This window comes from Epinephelus fuscoguttatus, linkage group LG24 (assembly GCF_011397635.1).
Source record: "Epinephelus fuscoguttatus linkage group LG24, E.fuscoguttatus.final_Chr_v1".
Taxonomy (NCBI): Eukaryota; Metazoa; Chordata; class Actinopteri; order Perciformes; family Serranidae; genus Epinephelus; species Epinephelus fuscoguttatus.
Genome location: NC_064775.1, coordinates 12,625,240 through 12,641,979, shown reverse-complemented (window position 1 = coordinate 12,641,979; position 16,740 = coordinate 12,625,240). Strand labels below are relative to the sequence as shown.

Genomic DNA, 16,740 nt, shown 5'->3' with positions numbered 1-16,740 from the left:
CAGCCAGTTTTATGATCTTAAGTGTGTTCATTGTTCTGGTGTCTTTTCTTCATAAGTCAGTTACAGGTCAGTGATATAAGCTGCTTTCTTAAAAGTCTTCAGTCTGCGTTACAAAAATGCATCTTGGCCAAGCAGTTAGTCTCACCGCTAAAACTGAGTCAAACCACCAAACACTTGACATGTCTTAAATTAAGCTTATTCAGTCGTAACACTGGAAACAATTCTGACTCAGGACGCATTCACTGACTCACCTAACCTTAAAAACACTCACAACAGGAAGCATTACATAGTTGATCAACTTCTATCCAGTTCAATTACTTCATACAAAATTCTTCAGATTTCATCTACTCATTCTTGTCCATAGTTTGACATGAACATTACATGTCTTGTGTGCTAGTTTTGATGTCACAGAATCATGCCTCTATGTTTCATGTGTTACTGTAAACTGATTTACTGGGAACACAAAGACACTTTCCACCTTAAGCAGATGGATGTGAAAGCAGCTTTCAAGTCTCACATACATCCTTCTGCACAGTGAAGCTCAAACATCCAAGTAATCAAAAATTTGCAAATGAGTAATTATTGTAAGACTTACCGAATTGTCTGGTAACTGGATTATCCAAAAGCAGACACTCATTTAGTCAGTTTAAGGGTTTCTTATTTAATATTCAGAGTAACTTCTATATTACAGTATCAGTATTGCAACTTTGGGAAAATGTGGTCACTGAATGCATTTTGTGTAAAAGCAATATACAATAAAACATGGTTCATAGTTTGGTTCATGCAGACTTCATTATCGCTGACTATCTGATGATGGAAAATAAATAGATTTCTGTCAAATCAAAAAACCTAAAATGGTATTTTAAAACTGCACTTGCACTTTTTGCTTGATAAAAGAAATAAAAGGTGAGCAACTGACATCTCTATCACCATCTTGGACTCTTAGATATGTCACAAATGAAGCTCAGTCAGGAAGACTCTATTTACGCTCTCATTTCATTTACTGCCTCATTCCAGCCTCTACTCTGTCAGCTGGCGTTATGCGTCACTCTCAGTGATTCTACCAGATTTTGCTACGATCTTCCTGAGCCAATCATATCACTGCTGTCAAATATAAAACCATTCTCCTGTCTGTTGCTGTCAGTTGTCATTTCATGTTCACTATCAGAGTAAAGATGCTAAACAACTATGAATACATTTTTCATGTGTGAACAGATACAGCATCTTACTTTTTGCAGTAATATTCACTTTTTCCTGTCATTACTGACAGAAGTTGCCACAGATGTCACACCACTGCTTCTCAGAGTCATAACTCGTAACTCTATATAAAAGCACAGGCATCACACCCACACTTCCAGTCAGCCCAACTTTGTCTTTTATCTTCAGATCTTGACTCTGAGTAAGAGCAGGAACTGCCAGTAGCCAAAGCAGCATGATTATCCACAATATAGATGGATCAAAATATAAACAAATACTTTCAGGCTAAACCGTAGAGGTGTAGTTCGTATAAAGTTCAATCTTCAGACATTAAAGCATGTTTCATCTTTGTCAGTTTTGTGGAAAAGCTTGCCTGATATTGCACAGGTGTTCGTTTTATCTCATGATCTGACTTGAGAGTAAACGGGAAACCCACAAGCTGAAGTTAGGGACTGTCTCAAAAGTGCATGAAAACAGTCAGGAGGACTTCACAGATTTTTGTCAACAGCTTTCTCATTGTTTGTCATCAACAAATGACTGACTTTGTTTTTATCTTGAACTCCACCTGCTGCATGCACAACTTCCATTTTTTAAAGAAGATTTATGCAATATGGCCCAATGCAATTCTGACTTCCCCACTGCGAAAGCATTCAGTTTCCACTACTCATTCCCACCCACACCACAGTTACACAGCTTTTATTTTGACACAGTTTAGACTTTCTGTTTTGTTTTTGAAATCATGCAATTCATTTCGGCAATGGGTTTAAATTTTACTATTTTGTATATTGCATGAGTGTAACAGTCTACACAAAGTCAGCACATCTTCTGTGCACACCCCTACATGAGTCCAGCTTTGTGTGGATGAAGAAATCTCGCATCATTTCCTGTGTACAGAGAAGTGACCACACACACACACCCACACACACACACACCCACCCACACACACACACACACACACACACACACACAACATAGATTCAATTAAGTAATTAGAATCAATCATCAGTTGAGATCTAATGTGTTGCAGCCACACTTCACCATTTTGCCCTGACTTTTGCCATATTAACAAATCATTCTATTGTCATGAGTTGTTTTCTCGCTATTTCTTCTTCCTCTCTTCTTGCAATCTTTCCTTCTCTCCTCTCCTTCCACCATTAGCCAGTGAAAGCCAGATAATCTAATTTATCAGAATTATGATTCAGCTTTTGGGACATTAAATGCCACAGCCTATTTACATGCCAATATCTCATCTCCTACTCCGTCAGTCCATTCTGAAAATTAATCTCTCTCCCCCTGCCTCCCGCTTTCTCAGTGAACTAAGAGCCCCTTGGCATCAGACACTGGTGCGAACAGTCTATCAGTAAGTGTTAGTGTATAACAGAGTGAATGACTACATTGGACTATTTATCAGTATGTAAAGATCATGTGTTCTCGAGTTTGGCTGAAGTTATGTAATGAAGACTTCCTGCTTTTCAGATGAGTCACAAGTATGTCAAATGATCTAAGTGTGAACTATTATAGCCACAATCACCATCAGTATTTACCTAAACATCACCACACTTTTTCCTCGTGAAGGTCATCATGGCTTTCCTCCTGCTGACTGATAAGATCAAGGTGTGAGTGTTGGTGCTGATGGGAAGCTGCAGTTATTTCTTGTGCAAAAAAGGTGAGACACTGTGAGAGTGTGAGTCACAATGAGTACACAATGAGAAGTTTGATACACTGGTAAATTATATATTTCTTTACCTTCAGTTCAAGGTTCAGTGTGTAGGATTTAGGGGGATATATTGGCAGAAATTGAATATAACATAATAAGTATGTTTTCTTTAGTGTAAAATCACCTGAATATAAGAATTGTTGTGTTCTCGTTACCGTAGAGTGAGCCATTTATATCTACATATGGAGTGGGGCTAGCCACCGTAATTAGCAGCCCCTCCATTACAAGCCGGACAGTGGAAAAGTTCTTTATTCAGTGTTTTTACCGCTTTAAATCACTGGTTCCATTTGTTTTGGAGAGTAAGAGACCTCTGCCGATAATTCAGCTCCCACGGAAAAAAACCCCCTCAACGTCTGGAGGCAAACAGCATCAGAGAAACACTCATTTGTAACATGATACTGTATTATTATGTGTTTTCACCAGTTTTAATCACCTGGTCCGTTTGTGTTGGAGAGGAGGAGAACTCAGCGGATAATTTAGCTGCGGTAAAAACCTCCTGAACAATGAACAATGAAGAAATCCTGGCTGGGAGTTCATGCTTGGCACTCAGGAGAAGTTTCAGCTGGTTGCAATCTGCAATCCTCGCCGGTAGATGCCACTAAATCACACACACTGCTCCTTTAAGTAAAGGTCTGAAAGCAGAACTTTATAGTATTTCACCATACAGGTCTCATTTTGCACTTACTTTGCACTTACAGTTTCCTTTGTAGAGATTTTCATAACATGACTGTAGCAAAACAACATATATGGGGTAAGCTATCCAAATATCTTAAATTTACATACATATTCTCAAACACTTGTCTCCAAGTCTGTAACACAGTAAGCAGCCTGTGGATTTCATTAGATGGCAGCTAACTGCATGGGGATCGACTTCCAAGGCAAGCTGTTGGCTAACCAAACTACCTGCACAATGGATGTATAAAGAAAAATGGAAATAGCATTTAAGGCAGGCCCATTTATTCCACTCAAAGTTGCTCAGTGGGGTTAGACATAAAGGGTCTCATTCATGAAAAGTGAGTAAATCTGTGTGTAGATGTGCACATAAAAGCCTACACTACTAAAAACCTACTCCGGATTCAGGAACGCCGCGGGAAACTCAGATTTGATCGTAAACACTTGTGTACGATCATGAATGCCAATCCATCGTAAAGTGACAGCACGCTCCCGGTAATCAGCAATCAGCATAAATCCCCGCCCATGAATAGCCAATGACCACCATATAAGGAGGTGTAGGTACATCCAGTCGACCTGTCAGTCATGGTGCAAACAAAGGAAGAGAGAGAAAGAAAAAAGAATTTTTCTGAAGCGGAGATCAAAATAATTTTGGGTGAAGTGGACTTAAGAAAAAACATTTTATTTTCTTCAGTTAGTAGTGGTGTGACAGGGACAGGCAAAAGCCTGGAGGGAGGTAACAGATGCTGTTAATGTTGTCTCCGTTGTACAAAGAACCATGTCAGAGGTGAAGCGTAAATGGTTTGATATGAAACTGGAGGCAAAGAAACGCATAAGCACACACACAAAAAATACAGCAGCCGTAGAAGGAGGAGGCTCACAGTCACAACTATCTGCTGAAGATGAGCGCATCGCTGGCACGGTAAGGTGTTGTATCATAATACATTCTGAAAACCATCACTGATAGCATAGTGGTCACCAAACAAACAGAAGACTCATTTGTGGGGTTTTGAATGAAGTGGGAACGGGAAACCAGAGATGTTTTGTGCATATGGATAAAATCTAAATCAGTGATGGCTGTCGGAATGTAGAGCTATTTAACTTTTTTTTTTTTAACAAATGATAGGGATAACATATAGCCTACAGCAGTTTTGTATGCATCGTCTTCAAATTATTTGAATCTTAATAGCCTAAAGCTCTGTTTTATACAACGTAAATTAAACATTTTTCAAATCAGATTTATTCATTCAAATGATCAAAAAGCCACAAAAAACAAACAAACAAAAAACACATGTTGTCTCAAATAATTCTTTCAGATGGCGCGTGCTCCTTTGTGGCTCCACCACCTGCTGCTCCTGCTGCTCCTGCTAAACCCAGGCACTGAGGCCGAAGAGGCTGTGATCCGGCTGTCCTTATGGATATTTTTATTATCATCATTCAACATGTAGAAAGAATGCGTAATCTATTGAGTCGATTTACAAAGATAATTCACAATCATGAACCTAATCTGGATCTTAAACCTGCTGATTGCCAACTAATTTAACTAAATGTGTTATATTTTTAATATTTTGTCATGTTTAGATGACGTGTTTTAAAGGCATCTGTGTAATTTCAAATTTTGTCAAGCAATATTTATGTGCTTTACTAAATTTACTCAAGCACTGCGAGTGGTCAGGAGCAGGAGTAGGTTTTGTTAATAGCTACGAAAAGATCGGAGCTACTAAAATATTGATGAATGCGGACATGCACGTAAATTTCTAACAATTTTGCTAACAGTTTACACACAAATTCCTTCTGCTCATGTTTCACGAATGAGACCCAAAGTAATCCTTATATATCCCATATATTGTATAATAGTCTATTATATATTTCTACGGGCTATAGGAGCAGAAAATCACAGGTAAGAACATGTTAAATGGTTCAACAATTCAACAGTAACACATCTTAGATAAAAAATAAAAGATATATATTCACACAACAAATGCAACCTACATTTATGAGACATGATATACAACTTTACAGACATGATCGATTGCTAGGCTCACACTAAACAGCTTTGCTGGCTGCTCACATTCCAGGTAATGATGCCATTCATCAATGACACCTATAAGCTCACACCACCTACAGTCAAACTGCGGCCATTATGGGATAACAGGAAAAGTGTTGAGAGTCAGATTCAAACCTGCGCCAAAGAAAGCCCACGTCATTCAATTACACTTTGACAAGAAAGCCAATTCCCCCTACAATTATCCATAATTCACTACATAAGCTGCTTGCTTTCTGTCAATTAATGTCCCACTAATTAACAATTACATCCAACTGGCTAACCAGACACCAGGAACACATCAGCTGTAACTGAGTTTATTCCACATAATTGAATAGATGATTAATTACCCCGTCTGTTTAACTGGATAATATCGTTTTGTTTGGTGTCTTGATTAGGTCCGAGGAAGGAAGGAAGGAGCTGATGTGTGTGTTGAGTTTGTATGTGTGAGTGTGCAGATTACTTTTCTGATTCCAGATAGTGAGACCATTATAGTAGAGACTGACCCAGAGAGCTATGAGAAATTAAAAAAGATTCAAAGGGATGTTTATGATGGAGTATTAGTTTTTAAAATCTGCAGGGGTTCAAGGTTTTGTTTTTGGGGTCCCATCCTGATTATCTAGCTGTATGTTATTTCTTGCCTGACAACATTAAGAATTTCAAAACATATTTTAAAGAAAAAAAATCATTGTATTTAAAGATGTTACAGAGCTGGGGTCATCAGCATAGAAAAGAATGTATATAATGTCTATCTGCTTTTATCTAAGAAACAGAAACAGTATGATGAAAGCAACTGAAATGCAGCATCAACCTGCTGACCAAAGAAAACTTCTGAGTCATATTATCAGATTTTTACTGTCAGATTATCTGTTTCCTTGATAGTCAAAAAAATTTAGTCAGTTAACAACTTGTGGTGCAGTCACATAAAACTGTCCCCACACGAGTTGTTGATGGATAATACTTTTCACTTTCATATGACAAATTTCAATCCGCTCTAGTTCTGAGAAGGAGAACCTGCTATGCGGATAGAAATCAAATATGGTATAGTAATATTAACATCTTGCCAGTGCTTAATTTGAGCCAGAACGTACTGGAACGCGTACCAGGATCTTTTCAGAAAAGGCCCTGGCGTGTTCCGCAACTAATTTGCATGGGTCTAGAACTTTTCGCATCTAAAAACTACATACAGTATTGGCTGATGTTACTAGTGTTGCAGGGTATAATGGTAATGGTAGACCGCGGTACTAAAACTCCACAGTAGCCTACCTATGATAGTTCAAAGTCCAATCGTGTCCATGCGCCGTCCGGCCACCTGGCACTCAATATGCTGCTGTAGTGGTTTGTTTTCCAGGCATGTGAGTATCTTTGAGCAGTCAAAGTTTTTATTTATTTATTTTTACTTGTCGGCAGTGATTTGTTTTCCACAGAGTTTTACATGCGAGCATTTTACTTGCATTGGCGACTAAAAATAGTTTCGTGCGCGCAAATTAAATCATTCAGCTCGCTGTGTGAGTACAGATTTCAACCAGCAGCAGAAAGGAAAATCAAATCCTGCCGGTTGTGGGTTGAATGGGGGTCACAGACAGGACACGGCGGTCAAATACGGCGGAGGCTCATAGTGCTCCGCGCCGCAACATAACAGCTTACTGGTGAGTCCGACTCCAGGTCCAGTAATTTCCTCTTCTTGGTGTCATGACTGCCCAGTAGTACCTGGACAACTGAGCCATGGCGGCACACAGGTATGTGGCGTGTCAGAGGAGAAACGAGCCGTTCACATTTCTCTCTGTGGCAGGTAATGCTCCACAAACCTCACCGCACTTTAGGGACTGTTCTTTACTTGTCAGGGGAGGAGGGTGGCTGGTTGATTTTTATTTTATTTATTTATTTTATTTTGATCCCCCCTATGTTAATCACTTATTGATGCTGTTTTTGAAGTATGAATAAGTCAATAAGTAATTTATTCCACTGAAATATCATTGATGTATTATGGAAAAGTGATTTATCTTTTTATAAATGACAAAAGGCACATCTGCCTAATTTTTGCTGTGGTATTGTGATACTACTCAGAACCGTGATACTTTCACTGGTATCGTACCATGGGTCCCAGTTTTGGTACGGTGACAACACTAGATGTCACAACCATTCTATTCGGAGTCGCGCAGTGAGGCGGCTCGGGTGCCCCACTTTTGGGAGTGGGGGAACACTGCTCTCTCAGAGGCCCAAAGTGTTCCCCTACTTCTAATTTTACAAATTAAGCACTGCATCTTGCCACAATTTCCTGTCACAGCTTGTAACTTTAGGTCTGCCAGGAATAATCCTCTGTGAAAAAGCACAGTAGTGTCTCTCTGGTTGTTCTCATTGTCAATCTGTAATCTAAATAATTTCTATTATTTTGAATGAGTGAATTACTGACCAACGGGCAATAATAAGGAGAGTTGCCCTTATCTTCTCTCTGCAGTGATCAGCTGATGATCTGGAGGTAACATTTGGTCAAAGATTAAAAGCAACTTTTGAGGTCACCAGTTCACCAATGCACACCGGAAAATAAGCCTATAGCTCTGGGGGAAGTGACTAAGTCAGAACAAGATGCAGATTATTATGGTGGTTAACTGACTTTAGCTGTGTCAGTGCTAATATCGAGCTCTAATCTTTGGCATTTTGAAAAAAACTTTCTTTCATGTTTTATGAAGCAAATGTTTGGGAAATGATGCAAGACTGGAGTAGATGTCACATGTATGCTTCATGGTTGTTAGAAGAGTCGCGATACAAGAGGAAAATGGAGTCTCATTTTTTAACAATATGACAATGTTTTGTCTGTCCAGTTAAGCCAACATAAGTTACAAGAAAGTCTTGACTGTGCCAAAAAAGCTTAAAAACTCTTTGTTGCTGTGCTTTTCCATCCCGACTTTAAATTTCCATTTGAAAATGACTACTCATCTTCCTCCCCCTGATTATAATGAAGGAACATTCTTCTGGTAATAGCTTATAAAAATGCTTCATTTGTCCTCAGGGTTTTTTTTTCACAGAAATCACATCAAGTCATAGTGTGAGACCACCAAACTGAAAACTGAAGACCAGTGCCTCATCTGAAAGGGTGCACTGTTTCTCTTCAAACTCCAACTGGGAGGCTTTCTAGTTGAGTGTCCCTAGATAGCAGATAAACACTGTGAAAAAGCTGCTGGTTAATAAGATGCCTGCTCATTAGTTCTTCCCAAAAAGGAGCCTTATACAGCCTGCTATAGCTAAGTTTAGACAAAATGCTTCATCAAATCTAGTTAAAGTAATTTAGCAGCTTCACAGAAACACATTTGCTGACATGAATGAACATTTTTACAAATCATCTATGCACTTTTTTTCTGTTATTTTAGCACTACTGCAAAAGTGCAAGATTAAAAAGAATGTATCTGTTCTAACACAGGCTACAAATATTAGCATGCCCAGCTAACTAGCTTACTGCCTACAGGGTAGTGACCTGGCACAACTTCAAAAGCCAAGAACAACATCATTACCCAACTACATCATTTGTGTTTTGTTGCAGGTTACGTATGTCAGGTTATGTCGTCAGGACTGACACACATTCACTGGAAGTTTCACCTCCAGCAATGAGTAATCTGTCGACTGACTTTTCAGGCATCAAGTTGGTCATAATTAATGATAATTAACTAGCTAGTTCCTGGTGATAGAAACAGCCAACAGTTAATTTTGGCTAAGGAAATAAGCTATAAATGAGGAGTGTGCATTTGCCTAACTTTCAGTAAAATTCAAGACCCATTGTTTCAAATGTAACTAAGAATTTGGGATTGTAAATCTGCCGCCATTGTCTTTGTAATCTGCTAAAATGAAAGGTTTAAGTCATTTGAAAAGACGTAAACATCTAAGTGTATCTTCTTAAATCAATGATCACAACGGATAAATAAAAAATAAAATCTGAAGTTACAGTTAGGCCTGAGGTCTCCTGTATGTTTAATCTTGAGTTTGAGCAAGGATTTGGTCAATAAGCAACTGTTTAGGTTACAGCTTTGCTAACTTATCCGAAAAGTGACAAGACGACCCCATGTGAGCAGACGAGATACAGCAGGTCCTGAGGCACCGCTCCAAGGTGAAAGTTTTTAGGGAGTCCACTGGTGATAACGGGCTTGAGTGCAAGCATTTTCTCAAGTGTGAAATTATCTAGGCAAGATATTTTGTGTGTCTGCTTTGTGTCTTGCTATCTCTAAGCTTTTGAACAGCTATGGAATGATGCAAAAAAGGTCAAAGTAAGTAAGGAGTCAGAAGGGGTTAAACTGACATGTTTAGTTCACCATCTACAGCTTCAACAGCTGCAGAACCTGGGGAGGTGATGTATGAGATGGCCCTGGGCAAACTGTGTCCTTCTGTGCGTCACAGCGACTTACAGAATTGAATCCCTGCTGGAGGCAATCAGCCACTTGCTGAAGGACACTTCAGTCTTTAACACATGGCCAACCTGCTGCTGTGATATCAGCATGACTTGGGAGGAGAAAAAGGGGAGGTGGTGGGATGAGAGAAGATGTTTTGAACAACTGTGTGATTTAAAGTTGACATTTAGTTTTCTGCCACTGGCCTTTGAGCATTAGAGAAAACAGGGGTTAGCTACTTTGCTCAAATTTACCTCAGTGGTTATGAGGCACAGCAGAGGGATTACAGTCTGAAGCTTTGTAAATCCAGAAATGAATTTTGAGAACATTCAAGTGTGATGAGATCTTCTCCATCCACCCACTGATGACCTATTTTGCTAAATTCACGCCTAACGGACTGTTAAGAAATACAACACATAAATCAGACAGGAGAGGTGTGTCGATCCCTGATCGAGGGCTGACCGTTGACAGCCACCTCTTCCTCTCCTTTTTCTCCTCTCCCCATGAAACCACTTCCTCTGCAAACTGCAGTCACTCTCCTCCACTCTTACTGTAACATCAATACGAATCCCATGCCTTATTTACAGGGAGAAACACTGATGGGGAAAATGAGAGTGAGCTGGAGAGGCCAGTGAGAAAGGACGGATGAGCCACAGAGGGATTTCCCCTTTGGTAACAGAGAAATCAGACGGAGGATTGCCTAACTCTTAAATGTCCACTATTACATGCTGCGGTGACAAACAGTCTCTGGACACATAGTGTAGTTAAATATAGCAACACACAAGGTTTCCACAACTCCAGTGTTACAATCACAACTGTGAAAACAGTTTTCACCCGAAGTAAGTGAGACGCCAGCGTTTATGTAATATTCCAGCATTTAAGTGCTGTACAAATGGACTAGAACCCAAAGTCAGATCATGACAAACAACTGTGCACTTTATGACTCAAAAACAAAGATCTCTATTGCAAAGGTTCAGATGACAACTGGGAAACTACAGTCTGTCTGTGTTAATTATTTCACCCAGTGTTTTTTCACCCAGCTGTGTGGGCACACACGAGGTCATGTCACTTGTTTCCTTGGCCGTGTCATTACCGAACAAGACAGCACACCACCCTGGTCTTAGTCAGCGTCCTGTAAGTTCGTGTGTTTGGCTGTTACGAGGTAAGAGCTGAAATATTTACAGGAAAAAAAACAGCAAAATAGTAGAAAGTCAGACAAAACCAGACAACACTAAGGGTCACACCCAACTGACGCAAGCTTTGCTCATAGTATTTTTCCTATGTTTACTTTATATAGCTATAGCATCCTAATATAACTGTGCGCAAAATGAAAATGTTTCAGCTTGACAGAAGTAAATAATTATCCAGCGGCTTAAGGTATCAGTCATCACATCCAGTGACTAAAGGGGACAAAAGGGAGAGACTTGACTTTGACTTTGACTGACATTCTGAGGAAGTACATGTGAATGACACACACACACACACACACACACACACACACACACACACACCCCTCTACTATTTTCCTGGCAATGTAGTTGCCTACTAAACTTGTTTGTCTATTTCTGTTGAATTTTATCTGCAAAGTAAGCTTGGTAACCAGGTGTTTTAAAGTGTGTTTAACTTGGTGTCAGAGTCACTGTGGATAATATTTTGGTATTGTTCTGACTGAAAATGTGTCCTTTACAGCGGCTATGAAGGTTTTGCCAGTGTTAGCAGCAAGAACATTAGGGTCTGTGATGAATAAAAGTAAATAATGTCCTGTGTTTATCAGTGTGGGGTTATAAGGAAGCTCCTGATGCCCGGGCCACACTGCCTGCGGGAGCAGCATGTGACAGCAACCTCGCTGAACTGCTGTAGCTCACGTGTGAGGTGTTCACACAGACAGTGTTGCTGCTGTGGTGCTGTTGCAGAGCTGCCCTTTGCTATGAGTACTGTACTTCCACAATTAAAAGCCAATACTCCACAAGTTTACAGAGCCGTGGAAAGACCACGGTCCTACAGATATTTCACAAAAATAATCCTTGTGTCGACTAATGAAGAGATTCTTTCGACAAAAATGTTGTCAGAGGGCTTTTATTTTGAAACAAAAATAGGAAAGGTTGAGTTAAAAATAAATAGGTTTTTTTTGGTGTGTGTATGTGCCGAAAATTGCACACGTCACGTAGAGAAAAAAGTCGAGACTGAGAATCTCTAGATGCTCTGAAGCTGAGCAGCAGTTGAGCTGCACCTGACCAGCACTGCTCATACAGGCAGTGTGGCTGCTCTAATGTGTCAACATGGGCACCGAAAAAAATTAAAAAACAAGAGATTTCATGATGCAAACATGCTGCTTATGCAGGCAGTGTGGCCCAGGCACGACAGTTATGTCAAAGTCCAGCCATGAGGTGCTTTATTTGGGTGCATACATTCACAGCAAAACAGGCTACAAGAGATATGTACATACATGGGATGGGAGTCTTGTCTTGTTAAGCAGAGATGTGAATATTGAGATTATGGAGCCACACAAAATTATCCCTGGTGAAAAGATGTGGCCACAGCATTTTCTGAATGTTGAATATTTGGAAGTATTCCCTTTTTTGAATTTGTGGAACTGTATATCGTGACTGGTCATGTGGTCATCCTGGTTGTTGTTGCTGTCTAGTGTTGTGTAAGCCCATATGGTGCATTTCATGGCATTAAAAAGGACCAATGCATAAATTCTAAATATTGTCTAAAACTATCTACTGGCAGCAACAGTCATGAAATCATTGCTGTCACACTTATCAGACAGAAGCCAGTGATTCTATGTATTATGTGTCTCTATTCATATCAGCATAACATTGATTGGTTTGACATTTTCCTGGCTGTTGGTTATGCTGATAATATGAAACCACAGATTTGAGAGATACATCAAATGACTTGAATGGCTTGATATTAAGAGTTTGAGTTACGGCAGTGTGGTGGGCAGCTGTAGTTGCTCTCTGTTCTTAGAGGAATTTTATCAGAGGAGATGGGTCTGTGCAGCCCTACAGGATACATCTGTTCAGAGAGAAAAGTACAAAATAGTGTTTCTGAGGACAGACGATGCAGACGTGATGTTGTGAGTACAGAGAAACTGCCAAAGACAATAGCAAGTGGGCAAAGTTGACTTGGTAAAAGGTGTGTGTGTTTTTGTGTGAGAAGTCAGTGGTCTAGACATGGCTCGTCTAGGGGAGAAGTTAAGTGTGCTTTTGTCACTATTTCTAATTTTTTTCGTAAATCACTCAAGCTACCGCAGTGAATACTGCACCACAGTGAGAGCAGAAAAATAAATGAGTCAGGAAGCATTTTCCTGTAACGTGACTGTACATTAGAAACCTGTTTTACCAGAAGAGACACTGTATTCATCGCTGTGTTTTGCATATGAGGACACTGAAACCATTTAAGATCCCATCACATTTTAATATGAGTACAGTATATTCAGTTTAAAGTTGTTATCCTTAAGATTTCGTTTACGGTAAATAGCCAGTCAACTCATTTACTCGATAGACAGGTAATATTATTACCTCTCTATAATATTGTTAGTGGCGGAGTCCAGGATTCGAATTACCTTCATGCACAGGAACAAGGCACCAGTGTAATCCAAGGTGATCGTTTTTTATCTCATTGTTATCAGTCTCAGTGTACAGTCTCCAACAGCTATATCAGAGCTAAGTCACTGCCAATGCAAACCGAACATTTTCACAGCTTCACATTAAAAGCATTCAACTGGTGAATTTCTCAGGGGCTTTTACTATGAAGCGGTCACCGGAACTAGCACTTAGAGTAATCACTTTTAAATAAAAATGCATATCTTTATTAAAATGATATAAGTTGTTTGGCTGCACTGTAATTATACACACCAGCTGCTTTTCTGTTGTATTTTGTACAAAGTAGCTGCTTAATGAGTGTTCACTGTAGTAATAAACAGCATTTAGTGTTACCACCTGTAACCACAAATGTCAACAAATCACCGAATGAAATCTGAAGGACTGTAAAGAAGTGTTTTCTCTCAGGGCTCAACAATAAGGATTGCCCGATTGCCCGGGGCAAGTAAAACTCAAGGTCGGGCATGTCAACTAACAACTCACTTGCGATCGGGCAAGTTGCTAAAAATAGTAAAGTTAATAACTAATTGATAAAATAAATGTATTTTAAAACGTGCTCCTTCAGCTCTGATGCAGCGGTCTCTCTGCATGAAGTCACAGGCACACGTAACAATGTCCTGCCCACAGTGCCCATTGATATTATTTTGCGCGACGGACGCTTCATATAATAACATAACAACATACTATTTATGGTGTTATGTCATCGTGTCATTTCTGTCTCTACATGGTCACGCGTTAACAATTCTCCTCTGCTCTCTGTATCACGCACGGTGGAGTCCCGCCACACACACAGGTGAGCACGCTAGAGCGGCTCGGCTGCATTTTCCTGACCAAACCTGACCCCGAGCCCGGTGCAGTTTGTCAGCTGACAAAGTTGTTGTTATGGACACTGTGTAAATAACCATCAACAGACTGCTGTTACGCACAGACAAACAGCTGCTCGCACAGCAGCGTAGCACGGCACTCATGCTGAGCTTGTGTTGCGTTCAGGTGTTGTCATGTAAATAACAACTTCCAGCACTTAAATAGGTCATAGCACAAAACAGCAGCATGTCATGTGACTTTTTACTTTATTATATTCAATACAATTGTATGTTCCTAAATCTTGAGACACCTCATATGTAAGCTAGACAGACATTTCACCTGCTCATACTGTGCACACATGTACTGTATGTACTTAGTCCTAAAGAGCCCTTCTGGTAGCCTACCAGTAGATACACAGAAACATCCCAGCAGGCTGTGCTTTGCAAGCATACAAAAAAGTTTCAGGCATGTGAAAATTATTTTTCATGCGTGTGCTTCACCTCCGCTGCTACAACTCCATCCTAGGGGAAACACTGCTGTGTGCGTTTTGTGCAACAGGTGGATGTGGTAGTCTACTGGTAGAGTAGAGAGAGCTAAGTAGCGTTGAAGTAGAGTAGAGCAGGGCAGAGAGATGGAAGCAAAGTATATTAAACCCGGTGTTAATACAGCAGAACTGGAGAGAGGGGTGAAAAATAAATAGAGGTGGGCATGGCTCAAGTAGGGCGCCAAATTATAGACGGAGAAATTTTTCACTTTAAGCCCTGACACTGTCATTTTTTTTTTTTTTTTAAAGATATTTTTTGGGCCATTTTTGCCTTTATTGGACAGGACAGGTAAGCGTGAAGGGGGAGAGAGAGAGAGGGGATGACATGCAGCAAAGGGCCACAGGCTGGATTCGAACCTGGGCCGCTGCGGCAACAGCCTTGTACATGGGGCACCTGCTCTACCACTAAGCCACCAATGCGCCGACACTGTCATTTTTGTGTAGGAATTAAGCTACAATACATGACATATGTTGTTTTAATTAATAAATACAGTGTGAATAAAGATTATATAATATAAAAATAACTGCAGTCTTTGTTATTTGATAGCCGCTTAAATTAAACAATTTTTATAGGGCAAGTAAAAACTGACTTCGGGCAAGTAGATCTGTGACCAACTTGCCCGACCGGGCAAGTGAAAAAAAACCTTAGTCTCTTCTAAGTGCTAAAAGTAACAAAAATCACGAGTGCTATTGCGTGTGTAAAGGTTGAAAATCGCTATTTATTGCGCTTCCTCATCAACAAATAACATTTATATGCCACTGTATAATACTGCAAAGTATATTATTTATTGAGATATCGTTAATAAAGTAGCCCCTGCTGAGCGTATATTTAATACATTTTATCATGTCCATGCTACTGTATAAGTAAGCCTATTAATCCCATGAGTTCGCTAACATCAGCTGGCTATGCTAATACTGTTAGCAAACAAATGTCATTTCAGCTCATGTTAATGTTAGTTTGCTTGTGACATGAGCATTGACATTATTATTTCATGTAACATTACCTAACTTTTTAAGTTACGGTTATATTTGAATATTAGGTTGTAATGTTTACCTTGGCATTATTGGTGGAGGGTGTGTAGCTTATTCAAACTAATCGACGTATGCTAATGTATCCTGATGATTGTCTCTGGAGGGCATACATACTTTCAGACTTCCTCTCCAAGCTTGGAACCAGAGAGAGTCCGACAAAGGAGATGGGCTCGAGCCTGGAGCTCTGCAGCTAGACCTTTCTCAATTTATATGGGAGGGAAATAAAGTAAAATATATTTAGCGTGAGTCACCTTAAATGTACGATCACCTAAAACTTAAGCTTTTATAAACAGAAAACCAAAGTATTGCTTTCTGACTGACAGCTGATTTGTGGTAAGTGTAGTACAAAACCACAGTAATGAGCAGTTTGCACAAAAGCTGGAATACAGCAAGTTGAAGGACTTGACTGCTGCCACATTAATGACTGTAAATCTGACCTGAAGACACAAAATCTTCTTGAGAGTTACATGATTATTATTATTGCAGAGTTGTGTCTATTCCTCCCATGTCTCAGGTCTGAACACATCCAGTTTCACTCTAACGTGGTTGCAACTGTCCTCCCCTCCCCTCCTCTGTCTCTCTGAGAGCTGCCTTATTACCCAGGTCTGTCTGACAGTCTGCTCCCACTCGCTGGAAATGTCAAAAGGCCTTCATGTTTTGTTTAGCTAGCTCATTTTTAATTATTTAACGAACAACATTATGTATTGATGTTTTCAGTTGTATTTTTTATTTGTCTGCCAGTTTCA

The 16,740-nt window shown here is 39.8% G+C and overlaps 1 long non-coding RNA gene across 2 annotated transcripts in view; it reads right to left on the bottom strand.

The window, feature by feature from the left end:
* The window catches only part of LOC125884918 (uncharacterized), a 55,316-nt gene that overhangs the window by 15,907 nt on the left and 22,669 nt on the right, over positions 1-16,740 (bottom strand). The window lies entirely within an intron of this gene.